Here is a 19099-nt window from a genome sequence, read left to right as displayed (position 1 = left end):
TTGACAAAAAATAAAATCTTCTATGAACTCACCATACTCCTAACGGAATACCTTGGGGTGTCTTCTTTCTAAAATGGGGTCATTTGTGGGGTTCCTATACTGCCCTGGCATTTTAGGGGCCCTAAACCGTGAGGAGTAGTCTTGAGACGAAATTTCTCAAAATGACCTGTGAAATCCTAAAGGTACTCATTGGACTTTGGGCCCTTTAGCGCAGTTAGGGTGCAAAAAAGTGCCACACATGTGGTATCGCCATACTCGGGAGAAGTAGTACAATGTGTTTTGGGGTGTATTTTTACACATACCCATGCTGAGTGGGAGAAAGATCTCTGTAAATGGACAATTGTGTGTAAAAAAAATTAACAAATTGTCATTTACAGAGATATTTCTCCCACCCAGCATGGGTATGTGTAAAAATACACCCCAAAACATATTATACTACTTCTCCTGAGTACGGCAATACCACATGTGTGGCACTTTTTTGCAGCCTAACTGTGCTAAGGGGTCCAAAGTCCAATGAGCACCTTTAGGCTTTACAGGGGTGCTTACAATTTAGCACCCCCCAAAATGTCAGGACAGTAAACACACCCCACAAATGACCCCATTTTGGAAAGTAGACCCTTCAAGGTATTCAGAGAGGGGCATGGTGAGTCCGTGGCAGATTTCATTTTTTTTTTGTCGCAAGTTAGAAGAAATGGAAACTTTTTTTTTTTTTTTCTCACAAAGTGTCATTTTCCGCTTACTTGTGACAAAAAATAATATCTTCTATGAACTCACTATGCCTCTCAGTGAATACTTTGGGATGTCTTCTTTCCAAAATGGGGTAATTTGGGGGGTATTTATACTATCCTGGAATTCTAGCCCCTCATGAAACATGACAGGGGGTCAGAAAAGTCATAGATGCTTGAAAATGAGAAAATTTACTTTTTGCACCATAGTTTGTAAACGCTATAACTTTTACCCAAACCAATAAATATACACTGAATGGGTTTTTTTTATCAAAAACATGTTTGTCCACATTTTTCGCGCTGCATGTATACAGAAATTTTACTTTATTTGAAAAATGTCAGCACAGAAAGTTAAAAAAATAATTTTTTTGCCAAAATTCATGTCTTTTTTGATGAATATAATAAAAAGTAAAAATCGCAGGAGCAATCAAATAGCACCAAAAGAAAGCTTTATTAGTGACAAGAAAAGGAGCCAAAATTCATTTAGGTGGTAGGTTGTATGAGCGAGCAATAAACCGTGAAAGCTGCAGTGGTCTGAATGGAAAAAAAGTGGCCGGTCCTTAAGGGGTAGAAAGCCCTAGGTCCTCAAGTGGTTAATGAACTTTCGCATGATATTCTAGTTTTTCGAGTTTCACCTGTAATAACCTTAGGAGAGAGATTTTGCACATGCGCAGATACATTTTGTAAAGGCACAGGGGCACATGGGCAATTAGCTTTTTCACCTGAGTTATCTCCTAGGAGATAATTTTTATCTTCTGTTTAAAATAAATTCTCAGCATTTTACAATTGAAAAAGTACCCAAAAGTTTGTGGAAAAGTACTTTCAAATTTATTTTGAGCATTTTTCTGCCTGCTAGTGGCTTAAAAGGCATTTTATTACAAGTTGTGAAAATATCACCTAGGTGAAAACTCAAGAGAAAAACAGAATTGCATATGGGCCATTGGTCCATATGTTATTAACTTTTCTCCTGAGATTTCTCCAAGGAGATATTTTCAAACCTTATCAATAAAATACTTTTAAAGCTCCCGCCAAACAAGAAATTACTCAAAATATTTTTTAGATGAGATGAAAAATAATATCCATCGAAAAAACTCAGGAGAGAAGTTAATAGGCTATGGCCCATTGGCTCTTATCCAATTCACTTTACTTCTGAGTTTTCTGCTACATGACATTTTCATAACTTGTCAATAAAATGCCTTTTAAGCCACCAGCAAGGAAGAAAATATTCAGAGTAATTTTGACAGTACCCTTTCACCTAATTTTGGTATGTTTTCAGTTGCAAAGTACTGAAAAGTTATTTTAAACAGAGGAAGAAAAATTATCTCCTAGGAGAAAACGTGGGAGGAAAAGTTAATTGCAAAGTGGCCATTGGCCCTTTTCCCATTGACTTTGTCTTAATGTCTGTAAGTTCCATAAGACTGCTTTCTTGCACAGAATAGAGAAAGTCTCTCGGAATTGGGTAGCTTACAATTGTGTAAAAGTACTTGCATTATGCCCATTAGTAGCACAATCTCCCAAACGATCGACTGGCCAATCCAAGAGTTGCGTTCGGCAAGAAAAATCTAACCAATTTTATCTAAACAAATGGAATTGATCTGAAAAACAGATTAACAGAACAATAGACACTTTGATCATTTGTTGTTGATAGGATCAATCGGATGGGAGATTGTACCATTGATGGGCACCTTTAGAAAGATATTACACAAAGCAAGGACTTTGTGAATAGACACTTTATGCACTGTATATTACACGGCTATACAAGTAACACTGCTATTTGGTGTTTTACATTTGCAGCTTCCTATGTCACTTGTCTCACAATGAAAGAGCAGCTCAGTAATACTGACTTATCATTTAGTGAGCATGCAGATGATACAAGAAGCAAAAGAAACAGGATATTGCAGAACAACATCAACTGCAAATCTTATATCTAAACTTGTCAAGTTCATGGTGGTTCCCCATAAAATCTGAAATTTAAGGGCATTATAAAACTAAAAGTGCCGTTTAGGGGCGGTGATGTTGAAATGAACTCTATAAGATTGAACAGGCTCGGATGTACAAACTGGGAACATAAACTCCTAATGACCTGAACAAAGGTTTCAATTTGGCATATTTTCTGTGAAAATATCTCCTTATAACGGCAGTTTACTTAAAAGGGCACTGAAGCGAAAAATTGTAAAATGTAATATATGTGCAAACATAGACAAATAAGAAGTACATTTTTTCCAGAGTAAAATGAGCCATAAATTACTTTTCTCCTATGTTGCTGTCACTTACAGTAGGTAGTACAAATCTGACAGAAGCGACAGGTTTTGGACTAGTCCATCTCTTCATAGAGATTTATTTATTTTCAAAAGCAATTAATGAATGGCAGTTGCTCTTTCCAACTGCCCAAAAACTTTGTAGCGAGCAGGGAAGCTGGCCAGCATCATAGTTTAAATACTTGTTAGGGAATGTCTTTATAAAGAATAAAAGCCTTGCTGAGAATCCCCTATAGAGAGATGGACTAGTCCAAAACCTTTCACTTCTGTCAGATTTCAACTACCTACTGTAAGTGACAGCAACATAGGAGAAAAGTAATTTATGGCTCATTTTACTCTGGAAAAAAACGTACGTCTCATTTGTCTGTTTTCACATATATTACATTTTTACATTTTTTGCCATAGTGCCCCTTTAACCACTTCAACTCCAAGGGCTTTTCCCCTTAAAAAACTATAGCAATTTTCACCTGTCAGCACTCCTTCCATTCATTCTCCTATAACTTCATTACTACTTATCACAACGTAATAATCTATATCTTTTTTTTTTTTACCACCAATTAGGCTTTCTTTGGGGGGTACATTATGCTAAAAATTATTTTATTCCAACTGTGTTTTAACAGGAAAAATAAGACAAAAATCATTATTTCTCAGTTTTCATCATTATAGTTTTAAAATAATACATGTTACCATAATTAAAACCCATATATTGTATCTGCCCATTTGTCCCGGTTATTGCAATGTTTAAAATTTGTCCCTAGTATAATGTAGGCACCAATACTTTTTTTGGAAATGAAGGTGCATTTTTTTTAGTTTTGGGTCCATCGCTAATTACAAGCCCATAATTTAAAAAGTAACTGTAATATACCCTCTTGACATACATACTAAAAAACTTCAGTCCCTAAGGTAACTATTTATGTACCGTATGTTTTTTTAATAGTATATTTTTATTTTTTTTCTTTCAAAATTTTTTGGGGGGTAACTATTGGGGAGTGTGGGAGGTATGGGGTTAATTATAAAAGTAAAAAAAAATGTCTTTTAATGAAAAAAAATGTTTGTAGATGTAATTTTACTATTTGGCCACAAGATGTCCTCGTGCATAACTTTCCTGTGCGTAGTATTAGGAAGTAATGCATGGACATGTAAGTATTGATTCTCGTGAATGACGGTGCCATCTCATTGATGGCGGTCACTCAAACGGGGACTTAGATTGATAAATGGGAACTGTGTTCCCATTCATTGATCTCCTGTCTAACGATCGAAAAACCACCAAGTTTTGGGCAAGCACCATCCACTATACCATAAAATATGGGTAAATAACCGAGAGTGTGCAGAAAGGAACTAATTAATCGTATGCACAAAACAAGAGCAGGTAGTTCCCTAAAAACCGCACCACTCAATCAATGTATCAGAAATATAATTAATCTTTATTCAGTACAAAAAATCAATAAAAACACTAAAAACACTAAATAGTGGGGCACTCCATAATAATAGTAAATAATGCAAATTTATACATGAAACCGCAATGCCTGTTAACAATCCCCTAAATAGTATATCAAATAAATATGAGATAGTAATAAAAATGATCCCCAGACAAGGTGTCAGTCGCACTATACAATGCTGAAAACGAATGTAAACAATATACTGTGCATAATAACATTAGAGGATGGTAGAATACATAGAACCATCCATAGAAAAAGTGAAAGAACCAGCGTGCAAAAATGCAATGATAGAGACAACCATGTGTGTGGAAGACCAATAAAGGCAAAGAAATGAGGCTGCAGCTTACCGGGGGGATGAGGATCAGGCAAGGGAAACGTGTGCCCCGCAAACGCCGTCGCGATTCGCTGCCTCCAATGCGCAGCTTCGTCTGGGGTCACTGGGGGAGATTTATCAAAGCATTACTGACAGTTTTTTCTTCTAAAACTGTTCTAACCAGCAGAAGAACAGTTCTGCATGATAGTAAGAATCTTCCCAAAGCCTATGTAATAGCGGCAGTTTAGTGTGGATTTCTAGAGCTACACTACAGTTAAGAAAAGTGCAAATCCATTCCTTAACTGCTGCAGATTAAGAAGTGCTCATCAGCAGTTCTCCAGATGCAGGCTAGATGTGATTTGTGAAGGGCTCCTCCCCCCTCACTCAGAGCTTGCTGACAGCAGGTGTGTTGGTTACCTCAGCAACAGCAATTTCCCTCACACACTGCACTGCCTGAGAGACCTTCCTAACTCCTTCTATTCCTTACAGTTTAAGAAGGAATCTGCACTATCTAGTGATTTCTTAGGATGTCTGAGACAGTTCTGCATGGATTTCTGAAAACCTACTAATATTTTGTCTCAGACACTCTTAATAAATCTGGCCCACTGTGCCCAACGAGTCTGCTTGACTCTCCGCACAAGATGGGGTGTGTATTGGCGATGAGATGGGAGGTAGGGTCAAAATACATGTGAGGCACTAAAACCTAATTGCATAGGCTGTATAGTGTAAGTGCTGTGAATGTCAACGGCCCTGTAGTAGCTACTGTTTGATAACTGTGAGCACTCAATCTTGGTTTTAAATGATTTTATAGTGGTTTTTTACTCTATCTGTACATGGATGCTAAGGCAATCGTTATACAGTCATTGTGTTTATGTGTTTATTAGCAACTCGAGGCAGTACATTCAATGTGCAAATTATAGGTATAATTCTTGTACTGAACTCCTCCCCTTTCGATTATATTTATACAGGGCAGTCCCTCTTTCTAAAGTGGTAAATACCTGTATTTTCATACAGCTTGCAATGGCTAGGTGTATTTCAGCCCAGAATATAGCTGTTGGCCTGGACGTCACATAAGATTATTTAGGAAATAACAAAGGTCGCTGGGCTCCTTCTCAAGAAAGTGAAAAAAAAGCTACTGGCAGGAATGGATTAACTGCAGATTTCTGTACATTTTTAAGAATTAAATCTGCAGAACAGATGGATGTGCATGTGCTGACACAGTAGTGAGGGGGTGGCTGCAAATCTGAGAACTGCATTTACCAAAGATGGAATATCTGCAGGATAGGTGTATCCTCTGCACAAGACATTTTTCAAAAAATGATGCTCACACTCCTCGCTGGATCCTCGCCCACCTGAGTCTGTGCCTGAACCTTTATTCTCTGATGTCTTAGCAGATGCTGTAATGGCAACAAAGCTGGCCAAGCTAGAGTGAAGTGTATGAACAATTTACAGGGTTTTATGCACATCTGTACAAGTTAAATAGCTCACATTTGCAAAAAATAAATAATGCTTAAAGTGAACCTCCGGACTAAAAATCAACTCACCAGCACTGAAAAGGCTTGGTGTTTCTTTAACAGTTTCACAGCATCAGAACTTTGTTTCTCTTATACAAGCCTCATTTTTAGCTGCACAGAAGAAAACTGCCCGGGCTTTTTTCCCCTGATGCTGTGCAAAGCATGATGGTATTTCTGATGTTGTTGTTCTCGTTCTGCTGTTTTGGTGGTATTTTTTTTTTTTACATTTTGAATTTGACATTTGAAGCCTAGCGTGTGCAGCTGGGAGGGGTAATCAGGACACAGGACAGTTGGAACTGTGTCTCTTGCTCCTTGTCACCTCCTTTCAACCAAAAAGATGGCTGCCCCCATGAAAAAAGATGGCAGCCCCCATGAATCACAATCATTTGCCTGTTCTTATAAAACAGGGTGGATAAGAGATTATTTTGCCTATCTATTCTAATTAACATAACTAATGTAACTTGATGACAGTATGTTTGTTTAGGCTGAAGTTCCCCTTTAAGTACTTTTTTGTAGACATCAAAATTCTGGTTATGTGGCCTGTGTGAGAGAGAGAGAGAGAGAGAGAGAGAGATTGTGTGTGTGTGTGTGTGTGTGTGTGTGTGTGTGTGTGTGTGTGTGTGTGTGTGTGTGTGTGTGTGTGTGTGTGTGTGTGTGTGTGTGTGTGTGTGTGTTAGTAAAGCCAACTCGTGCGAATAGCAGTACGTGGTACTCGTGTCTGGAGGAAGTTGTTTTATGACCTACTCTTTCAGACACTCTGCATCTCAAGCTATCCTATTCTCTACCCTTCAGCATACAGGACCTGAGTAGCCATTAAGAAAGAGGCTCTCAGGGTTGCTGTGATGGGGCAGCATCACAGAGGGCCATTTATAGGACCATCACATTACTAGGGGACATTTAAGATCCCCACTGCCTTGCTAGCCATGGATAAGCCAGGTTCTTGCAACTTTGTTTGCTTCCTGCCCCATGGCATTATGCCCACATGGCACAGGGTGGTAGGAAACAGCAGGGAGAAGTAAAACTATGGGAAAAGGTCCCTGTAGGAGGCATTAATGGGCAAACACTACAAGAGGGATACACTAGTAGGGGACAAGTACAAGAGGGCACAAATAGAATACTAACAAAATGGGGCACTAACAGAATTGCACTACAACAGAGGGAATTGTAAAAGGGGGCATTATAAATAAATACACTATAACTGGGGATATTATCTGCAGAGACTTCACATGATAATGATACTTAGCATGTGCAAAGCCTTTACACGCGCGTTAGCACGTGCAAAGTTTTTACACGTGATAACTGAGTTATCACGCTTTAGTGAATCAAAAATCAACTCATCCTGCTCTTAAAACAACATCTAGTTACAGCTACAGTCTCCTGAATGAGATAAATAGATAGGCTCGGTCTAGCTTTGATCACACAAAACAACAAAGCTTGACAAAAATGTAACAGCTTAATGGTCAGTTTGACATATGTGGTGATGAGTGGCCATTCTTGACACTTCATACTGCTTTTGTGTCCACTGTGCAGTTATCGATGTATAAAGCGTATATAAAAAAAAATTAACAAGAGTTACAGCAATCTGTTATAATCATAATTTGTCCAATACAACAGTGGTTGAACATATGGGGTCCCATGTTGTAATTACCAACCAGAGGTCTTAATCTGTCTCTGGACATATTGGTGTCTTGGAAGCTAAAATGGCAATTTTACAGTGTTGTCTGAGCCACCATCTCACTGAATAATTATCTGTCACACACAGTTGCACGCTACATCTAGAAAAAAAATCATAATATGTTTAAAAACAAATAGAACAAATATTATAGATTACTATCCATATCACAACATATATTACTGGCGTGTGTCATATATTTGTTAGATAATTTTTCTGTGTGTTCCTTTCAATCTTGTTTCAGTGATGCAGGAACGAGGGTGGCACGGGGTGCCGTGTGCCCAGGACACTTATACTGTAATGGATTTCCTACACCTCCTGCCATTGTTGTTGATGAGCTCAAGCAGCAGTAATACATCCCCCTGTTGCGCTGCCAGGCATCCTCGGTGTTTCCTGTAACTCTGAACTTGGAGAATCAAAGGCTACAGAGGCCCTTCATGAGGCTCCTCCTCAGTGTTTTATGCCAGCAGCATAGGTTGCCAGGGATAGGCTACAGGCTATTTTGCCACAAACAAGACTGACATGAAAGATCATGCATGTAAAATACAATTGCAAAGCGCCAGACAAACGATAAATATCACCGGGACAAGTGTTTTCCCAGCCAAAGTGTCAGAATCTGCTGCCATCCGATCACTTCATGTGTGCAAGAAGAGTTCCAATGTTTCCTGCCTTGTACAGCTATTACTTGTGCAGGAAAGTGGGAGTTACAGGGCAGTCTGGACTTTCAAGTTAAGGAGAGCATGCAAATGGTGGCACGGCCAATGCCACAAAATATGTGGAGTAAAGCAGAGCTGTGCATAAAGATTGGGTCAGTGGTTGAACTGCGGAATTACCATGATGTCACCACTGTCCTCTTATAAACACAAGACTACTCCTTTCCACATTACTGTGGTATTATCCCTACCCCATTCCCACACACACTTCTATGCTGAAGGGTAAATCACAGGGGTACTTGTGCCATGGTTGTAAAAATACTATTTAAGTTGCCTGATAATTTTATACATTCATACCTGCCTTGAAATGTTTTATAACATTTAATTATGCCTGATGTGGTACTGATATACTGCATTTAGTTTTTTAAAGAAAGTGGAATTTAACATCAATGATAAAGTTTGTAGCTGTAATGGACTGTTAATACCTGTACTGCTCATAATTGTTAATTAACAGTGCATACTGCAGGCCTGATATGGGACAATAGGATTCTCTGTGCTTATCACCATGTTAGCATAACAAAAGCGTTCAGCAATAAAATCCAAGGAGAAAATGTATAAAGAGAAAGGTGCCCATTATTAGAAGGCAAACGATAAACCTATTCATTTCAAGGACATTATATTTCAGTACATTCAGTACATCCATCTTCTTGATCAAATAAACATTATTCATATAACAATATATTTACAAAACCATTGTGGACCGGACTGACTATGTAGTATTGTATGCTTATATACTGAGACCCCATCCCTTGCCAGAGACCAAACCAATTCATGGCCAATGGCCACCTGGTTCCGCGTCTGTTTCCGAATCAGACACAAAACCCTTGCAGAATCACCGTAGCCGTGCCATGCAGGGCTATAGGGAGTCAGATGCGTGCTACAGAAAACTGCAGCATGTTGTCCAGAGTCGCACGCAATTCGGACGGCAAGCTGTTGTCTGAACAGGCAGTGTTTTCTCATTCGGCTTGTATGAGGGGAAACACTGCGTAATCCGACTAAGTGGAATCGGGGTGGGTAAGTGGGTAAGACAAAAACTGTGGTAAACCAGCCAGAACCTGAGGCCTCTGAATGGGGTGCCTGTGCTCAACTGATAATGTTTGGAATTTATATTTTGTGAATTGGCATTCCAGACTATTTGTTTAAAAGTTATCATGCCTACTTTATTGATTTGCATAACACCACAACTCACACTGTATTGCATCTTGTGCCCTGCATAGATACACAGATTCCCATTTCTGAACAAGACTCAGTTCAAGAGGAGGTTTCTGCTCAGTTTTTTAATGTGGGCAAGGACTCTAGTTCCAAGCTTAGCCACAGCTAGGTCGTAATAAAATAGGGCATCGCCACAGTGAGAAAGTAGAGATGAGTTGCCACTGCTTTCTCAAATAAGCTCCCCAAGATTAAGGTGGGGTGTCAAGAAAGTCAATCAGTAAGGGTTTAAAGGGAGTACATTATAATTTCAGTAATAAAGTAAAAGGAGCCAATAATTTCAGTAATTTCCCCCTATTCTACTATCAAGTGCTATTGATTGATAGTAAAAAAAAAAATCAGTAGTTACCGATATTCTACTATCTCCTATTGCAAACTGTTCTCACACTAACCTTCCCTACAGCTATGCCTAATACTAACTTACTCCCTACCTATGCCTAACAATAACCAACCCCCTACCTATGCCTAACACTAACTTGCCCCCATCTATGCTTCACACTAAACACCCCCCCCCCCCCACCTACATTTAACACTAATGTATCCCTACCTACAACCTAACTCTACCACCGCCGCTATCACTGCCTGTAGTGTTCCCCTGTAGTGGATAAAATAGCCGCTGTAATGCTCCAGTACTGTTCGCACAATAACTTTATCCTCTACAGAGTTCTGCAATATGGTAGTAGCATTCTGCAGGGGATAAAATAGCTGCTATGATGCTTGCCGCCGTGGCTACAAAGTTCAGCTAAACATATCCACCGTTACAGGATATGTGGCTGCTAAATGGGAGTCTTGCTCCCAAATTTAGAGAATGACAAGGACTTGAGGTTTTGCATCCTATTAAGACTGGATTTGCAGTGGTCAGTTGCATAACGCACACGTTATAATGAGTGTGAACTGCAGTGGAGACTTTAATACAAAGCCTGCATGCAGTGAGTTAAAATAACGTGATCAGTTACGCAATACTGTGAACAGGGCCATAAAATTGTATGTGCAGTGATTGACATGCAACTCATCTGATGCGCTGTGAACTAGCCCTAAGGGACAATTAATAATGTTGTTCGATGTTCTCAGTAACACTGTGCAGGAATTGTGTTGGCATTATATGAATGTATTGTATTAATGATTATAGTAATAGAATTAACTCAAAGTGACAGTTAGTGCCTAAGAAACCTTTAGTTCACCTGCCTAATCCGAGGAACACACCAACCTTATGTTAAAAGAGAAAAGCCTTCCACAACATGGTTGCCCACACTGGAGAGAAATTACTAGACCATCAATGTCTATTATATTTACAGCAACAAAAAGTATGTTGCTGCTGACTTAAGCAACCATTTTGTAGGTGTTTTATACAGCATGCATAATGTTTAAAGCGTACCTGAACTGACATCCTACAATCTGGACTGGCGATGTGGCATTGTCCCCTTAAAGGGGCACTGTGGCGAAAAATTGTAAAATTTAAAATATGTGCAAACATAGACAAATAAGAAGTACGTTTTTTTCCAGAGTAAAACGAGCCATGAATTACTTTTCTCCTATGTTGCTGTCAATTACAGTAGGTAGTAGAAATCTGACAGAAGTGACAGGTTTTGGACTAGCCCATCTCTTCATAGGGGATTCTCAGCAAGGCTTTTATTCTTTATAAAGATATTCCCTAAAAAGAATTTAAACAATGATGCTGGCCAGCTTCCCTGCTCGCTACACAGTTTTTTGGCAGTTGGACAGAGCAACTGCCATTCACTAACTGCTTTTGAAAATAAATAAATCCCTGAGACTCCCCTATGAAGAGATGGACTAGTCCAAAACCTGTCGCTCCTGTCAGATTTCAACTACCTACTGTAAGTGACAGCAACATAGGAGAAAAGTAATGTATGGCTTATTTTACTCTGGAAAAATGTACTTCTTATTTGTATACGTTTGCACATATTTTAAATTTTACAATTTTTCACCATAGTGCCCCTTTAAAAAGCAACTTAACTGAAAGATAGTGGTAGGGGAACAAAATCAGGACATTGCAAAGTGAGAAGTTAAACAATAGAAGGTAGAAATGATCCAAGAGATGATTGACACTTGCCATGTAAAAGTTGATTGATTTTCCCTGAGCCAGCAGGTCAGCATCTTTAGTGCTGGCAGGCATTAAGAAAACTGAACAGCCCAAAATGCCGTAATCCTTAAACATGCCCACTAACAATGAGAGAGGCTAAAAAGTTTATTTTTCTCATGCACAGAGGGAGGTACTGCTTGTTTGTACACAGCACGTTATATCCCACAGCTCTTCGATGTCCACAGACTAGAAACTGTCATAGCCAAGGCTAAAACGTCACATTGTGGATAGGGATTTCAACTCATTATGAACCTCACAGACACCCCTGATGAACGATTAGATAAAAGGCACCTCTTGAGAAAATTGGTATAGGCTACTGGTTGGTATCAAGTTCAATCCCGCATTAAAGTTGTATTTTAAGTTTATTTAAGCAGCAGTTTGAGAATCTGAATAGAGACCTCTCAGTACAATCTAGCGGCCCATCAATCGTTTCAAATCGCCATGGTAATGCATCAAAAATGACTGGTCGTGCCTATTAACGGACAAAGTCCTACTAGCCAATTTGATCAGAGTAATGGAATTGATCTGAAAATTCCATTAATCTGATCAAATTAACTAGCAGGAATTTAGGCATTAATGGGAATGATCGATCCTTTCCGACCAATTACCGTGGCAATTGGAAACGATCGATTGGCCATGAAATTGTACAATTAAGAAATCTGAAGGCTTAAAAAAACGTATATTTTCATGTATGCCTCCTCTGACAAGCATACTTGTGCATTGTTCAAGATATTATCACACTGGTTGCTATGGATACTCTTCCTAACGCAAATGTGAGCATGCACTCATCAACAGCTAGTGCCTTTCAACATCTCCCAAAATAGTAACATCCATTTCTACATGTCCAATTACTGCCCACAGTAATCTTACCCTTATTATCACCTTCCTCATCATCTTAATTATTATTCTGCTCTCTGTCAGTGTGACAGTACCATGCATTGATCTGTACATTTTCCATGTCTGGTCATAACCTTATGCAGTGTTCAGATCTATTGATAATTGTCTGGCAAATCCAAGAGGACATCCCAGCTTGGATTTACTGCAGTATGCCTGCAACATTCACCAATATTTACCAGGTACCCAGTTAGCGTTGTTCAGTTTGAATACTGCTGGCAGACACAAATTAAATTAATGAAGCAAATGTATGACCAAGATGCAGCAATTTAGAAAAAACGTGAATATAGAATTTTTCCTGAAAAAGTGGAGACTCCCTGAGATAAGAATCCCCAAGCAAGAAACATTGAGATTTTACCAGTCTTACAGCTAATGTAACATTAACTACCGTACTTTATAAATACAATACATAATTGGGTATAACCCAACCCCTGAATAAGTAATGTTTTCCAATGTACCTCCTTCACATTTGAGTATTGCAGTACACTATTTCATGACGGACTATTACCATACATGCATTTCTGTGCATTGCGTTTAGAAACACACTGCAATACAAGTCAATGAGTATGTTTAAAAATCGCATTACAATGCGATTTTGCATGCGTTTGATGGTCTGTACACATTGAAAATCGCCAAGCTCTATCACAAAGCGATTTTAAAATCGCATACGGTGCGATTTTAAAAATGCATGCTTGTGTTTTCGCGATGCATTTACGTGATTGCTTGAGTTTTTCTTTTTTTTTCACAATTAAGCTTTATTGCAAAAAAGCCCGAACCCTCCGTTCCTCACAGGAGACCCTTTTGTCCTCTAGCCTAGTCACCTCCTCTCACTCTCGCATCCAAGACTTCTCACGGGCTGTCCCTTTCCTTTGGAACTCTCTCCCTCAGCCGGTTCATCATGCCCCGAGTTTGGAAACTTTCAAACACACTCTGAAAACACACCTGTTCAGACAAGCCTATAATTTGCTATAAGCAGCACTGAAGGCACACTGCCTCACCCACTAAGCCCTGCTTCCTCCCCACTACCCTCTAGATTGTAAGCTCGCAAGGGCAGAGACCTCCTCCTAGTGTTTCTCATACTGCTGTAATTTTAACATATGCACATCTACCAACTACACATCAACTATGTATGTATTTGTATTTCTACTATTCAATGTCATGACTGTATAGTGTCTTGTAGTTCTTATGTATATTTGTTCCCCATTATTTTGTTTGTACTATGTAAAGTGCTGCAGAAGATGTTGGGGCTATATAAATAACTAATAATAATAATAATAAAGAATTAAGGCTGGTGCACACCAAGAGCGCTTCTGAGCACTTTTAAAAACGTTAGTGCTTTGAAAAGTGCTTGGCTAATGTATTTGAATGGGATGGATCACACCAGAGCGATGTGATTTTCTCCCAAACGCAAATGTGGGTCCTGCAGCATTTCTGTGCTTTTCTGAGGTGATTCAGCCTCAATGTTATGTATAGGAAAGTGGAAATCACTCTGAAAAGGGCTAGAACAGAGCGAGTTTCAATTTTCCAAGTGTTTTTATTACAGTACCTGTTCAGTTCCAGCTCTACTGTAACAAAAAATAGAAAATGCTACACCAAACGCTCTAAAAATCGATAGGCATGATTAAAAAAAATCGCTAGGTACATGCCTATTGCTTAGAATCGCTGTGAAAAATCACTTCAAAAAGTGCTGAGCGTTTGCGATTTTTGGTATGCACTGGCTCTCACACATACAGAGAAAAGTCATAAGCTTGAATTAATAAAGCATAAGTTATTCAAAAGATACAGAATCACAAATACAAAGAGAAGTAAAAGTCAAGGCAATTAACAATCATTTTACTATCCAAACATTATATATATATATATATATATATATATATATATATATATATATATATATATATATGTATATATATAAACGTCATAAGCATCACGCCTGTGTGCATTTTTCTTGTGATTGGTGATTAACTAAATGACTTTCAACAGGAAGTTGCAAGGTCTCCTGGTACTTGACCTCGAAAAAACACAATGCAATCGGATTGCATTTTTTCAAATGCTGCACTCAAAAAGCGCTGCAGTCACTGCAATTGCGATTTTTTAAAATCGCACCACTGTGTACAGTTCATCCCAATTTTCATAATTTTTAAAAAGGCTTTGCGAATGAAAAAATGCATGCGATTATAAAAACACACCACAACGCAGCCAGTGAGTACAGGGCCTGAGACTGAGATGTTCCCAGAAGGTTTTGAGAAGTTCCTGTTAAAAAAAAACGCATTGGAAAACTCACTTCAAAATGCAGGACCACTTTTCTATAAACACGTAAAATCTCATACACGTTTTTCAATGCATATAGTGTGAGGCCTTAGGACGGTCAATGGGTTGCAAATTCAGATAATAATAATAATAACAATAATTCAGAGCTCATGCAGAAGTATGCACATTTTCTATGCAAATTTTGCAGCTTAAAAATGAACCAATCTAATTGCAACTTTGTCAGGATTCGATTAGCGCATGTACAAGCCTCATACATTTGCATACAAATTGTGCATAATCCTGCAGAAACTCAGAATTATTTGTACTCTATCTCTTTCTTTATTCTTATGGTGGGCACTACTGATCCAATCTTTTTCATCCAATCTTACCCTTTCTATGTAATATAAGGGACTGCCTAAATTATCCATTCAATATATTCACTTATTTACCCTTATAGTACACACATTTGTGATGAAAAAGTTTGGATCATTAGTGGCCAGCTTTAGGCTAAGTTCACAGTGGAAGTTGTGTTGTGTTCCCTACAAAAACAGAAAAGCAACCGAGGGGTAGAGTCGCATCACACGTTGAGTCACATTCAGTAAAGCATACAGTCAATTAAAAGAATGCTTCACTGCCCCTGTGTTGGGATACTATAGTGCGTTAGATCGCATTGAGCCGAGTGCACTCTGAATATTACGTAAACTTCCTATTGCAGCGCAACTTTCTGTGTTAAAATGCCTCTGTGAACTTAGCCTAAATAATAGGATGAACACAGCTCAGTAGTCCTTACAGTTATTAGTGCTCTTTAATACTGCAAATTTCAAACGCAAAGTGATCTTGTTTGCGATTTTTCTGTTACAGGGTTTGCAATTTTTCTCTGGATGCTATTAACCTAGAAGAAATGCAAATTGCAGGACGTTTGCTATCAGGTAAATCAGATGGCAATCAGATCGCTATATTATAAAACGGTTCATACAAATGGAAGATGTCCTTGATTGTTTGCAATATGCATGCAACAGGAAGCCCAGTAAACTGCATCTAGTATAAAAAGGGCCCTTACTCAAGTAGCGTGCATTTGCACCGTAATCCCTGCCATTTCCTGGCACCACCCTGTTGACTCCCTATTGAGACCCCAAATTCGTTGATTTGTCACAACAACCAATCTCCTTCTGCAGTTGCTGCTAATATTATCAAACATGGTTGCTAACAACTAAGACACTAGTAGCAACTTGTCACTCTATAAACTTGTACAGTAGCCAGAAAACAAAACTGTAGCAACAGTGAAGTAGTTGTCCACAGCAACCAATCAAAATTCTTGTTTCATTTGATACCTGAATCTTAACTGGGTGACATGAGCAACTGCTCTACCTTTGCTGAAGTTTTTTGAGGGTGGTTTCACACTGGTGAGGTGCGATGCGATAATTTTACCACACCACACCGCAGGCCAATGAAAGTCTATGGGGACTTTTATTCTGCGCTGGTGTGGCTCAATGCGACAGAAGTGATGTAATAGCCACATTGTAACGATTGTAAATCTTTCTCGATGATCAGCGCACAACGCGTGCGCTGATACGGTGGAAATCCTCCACAAGCGTATAATTGCAGGAACCCAGCAAAAGGTGCTACGCACCCATAGAGGGAAATTCCTGTCGGCAGATGGCGCTGAGGAGTGCAGAGGAACCAATCCTCTGTACCTCCACAAATGCCAGACAGGAATTGTACGAAGCGCAGAACGCAATTGCAAGAGAAGCGATTGCGAATGAGAACGAGCAAAGGGACAGGTTGTATGTGTGTGCGCCAATCTAGTCACCACCCCGCGACAGCGCACACACAACAGCAGATACGAAACAGAAACGCAACCGCAAGAAAGGCGATTGCCAAAAGTGACACAAGGCAGATCAGAACAGAATACGAGGATAGCAAAGGCACAGCAAATCATACAATGAGGAGATACGGAAAATAACAAACGCTAACTGAACGCGAACACCACACTCATTCGCAACAGTGCACGCGTTCATGTGCGGTCTCCAAGTGATAAGCACAATAGAGACAAGCACGCCTAACTAACCACCGACAGACAAACATGTAACAGAGGACGCGAGCGCTTGCTTAACGGTTACCTCACCGAGCCTCCAGCAAGCGTTCGTAGCAGACAAGACAGACACACGAAAACAGGGACAAGCGAGAGATAGGATCCACAGCACTAGCAAAAGTGGCTAGCGCGATCCAGGAAGACAGAACAGAAGGATCCACAGTACTAGCGCAGGATGCTAGTGCGATCCAGGTACAGAGTAGCAGAACAGAAGGATCCACAGCTAGGCGAGTGCGATCCAGGCAGACAGAGTAGCAGAACAGAAGGATCCACAGCACTAGCGCAGGATGCTAGTGTGATCCAGGAAGGCAGAACAGAAGGATCCACAGCACTAGCGGAAAGTGGCTAGCGCGATCCAAGGAGACAGAACAGAAGGATCCACAGCGCTAGCGCAAGATGCTAGTGCGATCCAAGTGAGACAGAACAGAAGAGATAGCTGGTAGCAACCGCTGCACCAGCTATACTCCAAGAACAGAGATCAGAATGATTTCCTGTCGACCACCGCTGGGACAGGACAATCGCAACAGAACAAACAAAACAGATAACCAATCCTAACTGCACTAAGGAAACCTGCCTAGTGCAGTTTTCCAGGAATTACTCTAAGCTGATCTTCAAACAGAGAGTAAGGCTGACACTCCTCCAGGAGTGTTTCACAGGAAGGAATCCTTATGACCAGCCAAGCATTGTGGGAAACACATAGTACTTATAGTACACACCTCCAATGAATGTGGCCAGGCAATTTGCATGACAACGTATGCAAATATCTTAACAAGCACAAGCTGCAAAACTGACAGAAGCTCTTCTTTCCAGAGTCCTGCAGCATGCAAACCTAAACAATGGTCAAAAAGCTGCCTGCCTGCACAGGCAGCTGAGCAGTTCATTACACACATCCCTTATGCAAGGACAACCCTGCGTTAGCATGCGGTCCTGCGGCAACCTGCAGCAACATGCAGAGGAACAGAAGTCATATAAGTCTATAGTGCACTTCCGGATATTTAAAACAGTAAGTGAGCACAGGCGAGCGTCACTTCCTGTTTGAATGTCGGCCAGAAGGGCATTACCGCGTATTCATGTGGTAATCCCCAAAGGCCTGTTTTTGCCAATGTGCGTTCTGAAAGCAGCCTTGGTCTCTGTGCTAAAGGATGAGGACAAAAAATGTAAAATTTAAATTGCAAATGTACACATATACGATGTCTGTTTGTCCCAGCATAAAATGTAATGAAAGTTACTTTTTACCTGTGTAGCTGTCACATACAGTAGGTATTATTAATCTGACAGCACTTAAACTTTATCTGACAGCTTTTGGACTAGTACATTTCTTTACAGGGGAGTCTCAAGGTATTTTTTTTATTTTCAAAAGCACTCTCTGAATGGTAGTGGTACAATCTAACTGCCAGAATACTGGCACGTGAGAAGGCAGGCCAACTGGGATCTATTTATAGGTCCTTACCAGGGAATGCTTTGGAAAAAATTAAAGGAAACCTTGAGAATCCCCCATAAGAATATGGAATAGTCCGAACCCCCGTCAGAATGAATTTCAGAGACATCAGATGTTCTTTACTAGATTTTAAAGAAATTGTATAGGGTCTCTTTGTCACAGTGGTACCTACATTTCAGCACCAATGTGTGAACAGCTCCTATACTACCAAAACATAGTGGACTTCACACATCACTGTACAAATGGAAAGAAGTAAAAGGATGTAGGGTGTGTATAATTTCATATAAAAAAAAATCATATGAAATATTTCATATAACACTATAAGTGTGTGGTTCTTAAGTTAAGCTGCCATGACCAGAGAATACCAAGTGACATTAAATAGAGCACTTTTAGCATCTGTGGATATTCAACAGTACATTTATGGATTTCCTTAGACTCTGAAATGACGCATTATGATTCCCCCAAATGTTGGAGGCTGCAA

General features: G+C 39.6%; 1 protein-coding gene across 9 annotated transcripts in view; it reads right to left on the bottom strand.

The window, feature by feature from the left end:
- Nucleotides 1-19099, bottom strand: part of DLGAP3 (DLG associated protein 3) — a 541562-nt gene that overhangs the window by 519277 nt on the left and 3186 nt on the right. Inside the window, exon 1 of one of the 9 annotated variants that reach the window (XM_068269124.1) lies at nt 4770-4812. The exons of the other annotated variants lie outside the window; for them this stretch is intronic. The gene's annotated coding sequence lies outside the window, so the exon portion shown is untranslated. Of the gene's footprint in view, nt 1-4769; nt 4813-19099 lie in introns of those variants that run through there. 9 annotated transcript variants of the gene reach the window in all.

This window comes from Hyperolius riggenbachi, chromosome 2 (assembly GCF_040937935.1).
Source record: "Hyperolius riggenbachi isolate aHypRig1 chromosome 2, aHypRig1.pri, whole genome shotgun sequence".
NCBI lineage: Eukaryota > Metazoa > Chordata > Amphibia > Anura > Hyperoliidae > Hyperolius > Hyperolius riggenbachi.
This window is presented reverse-complemented; position numbering and strand designations above follow the sequence as displayed.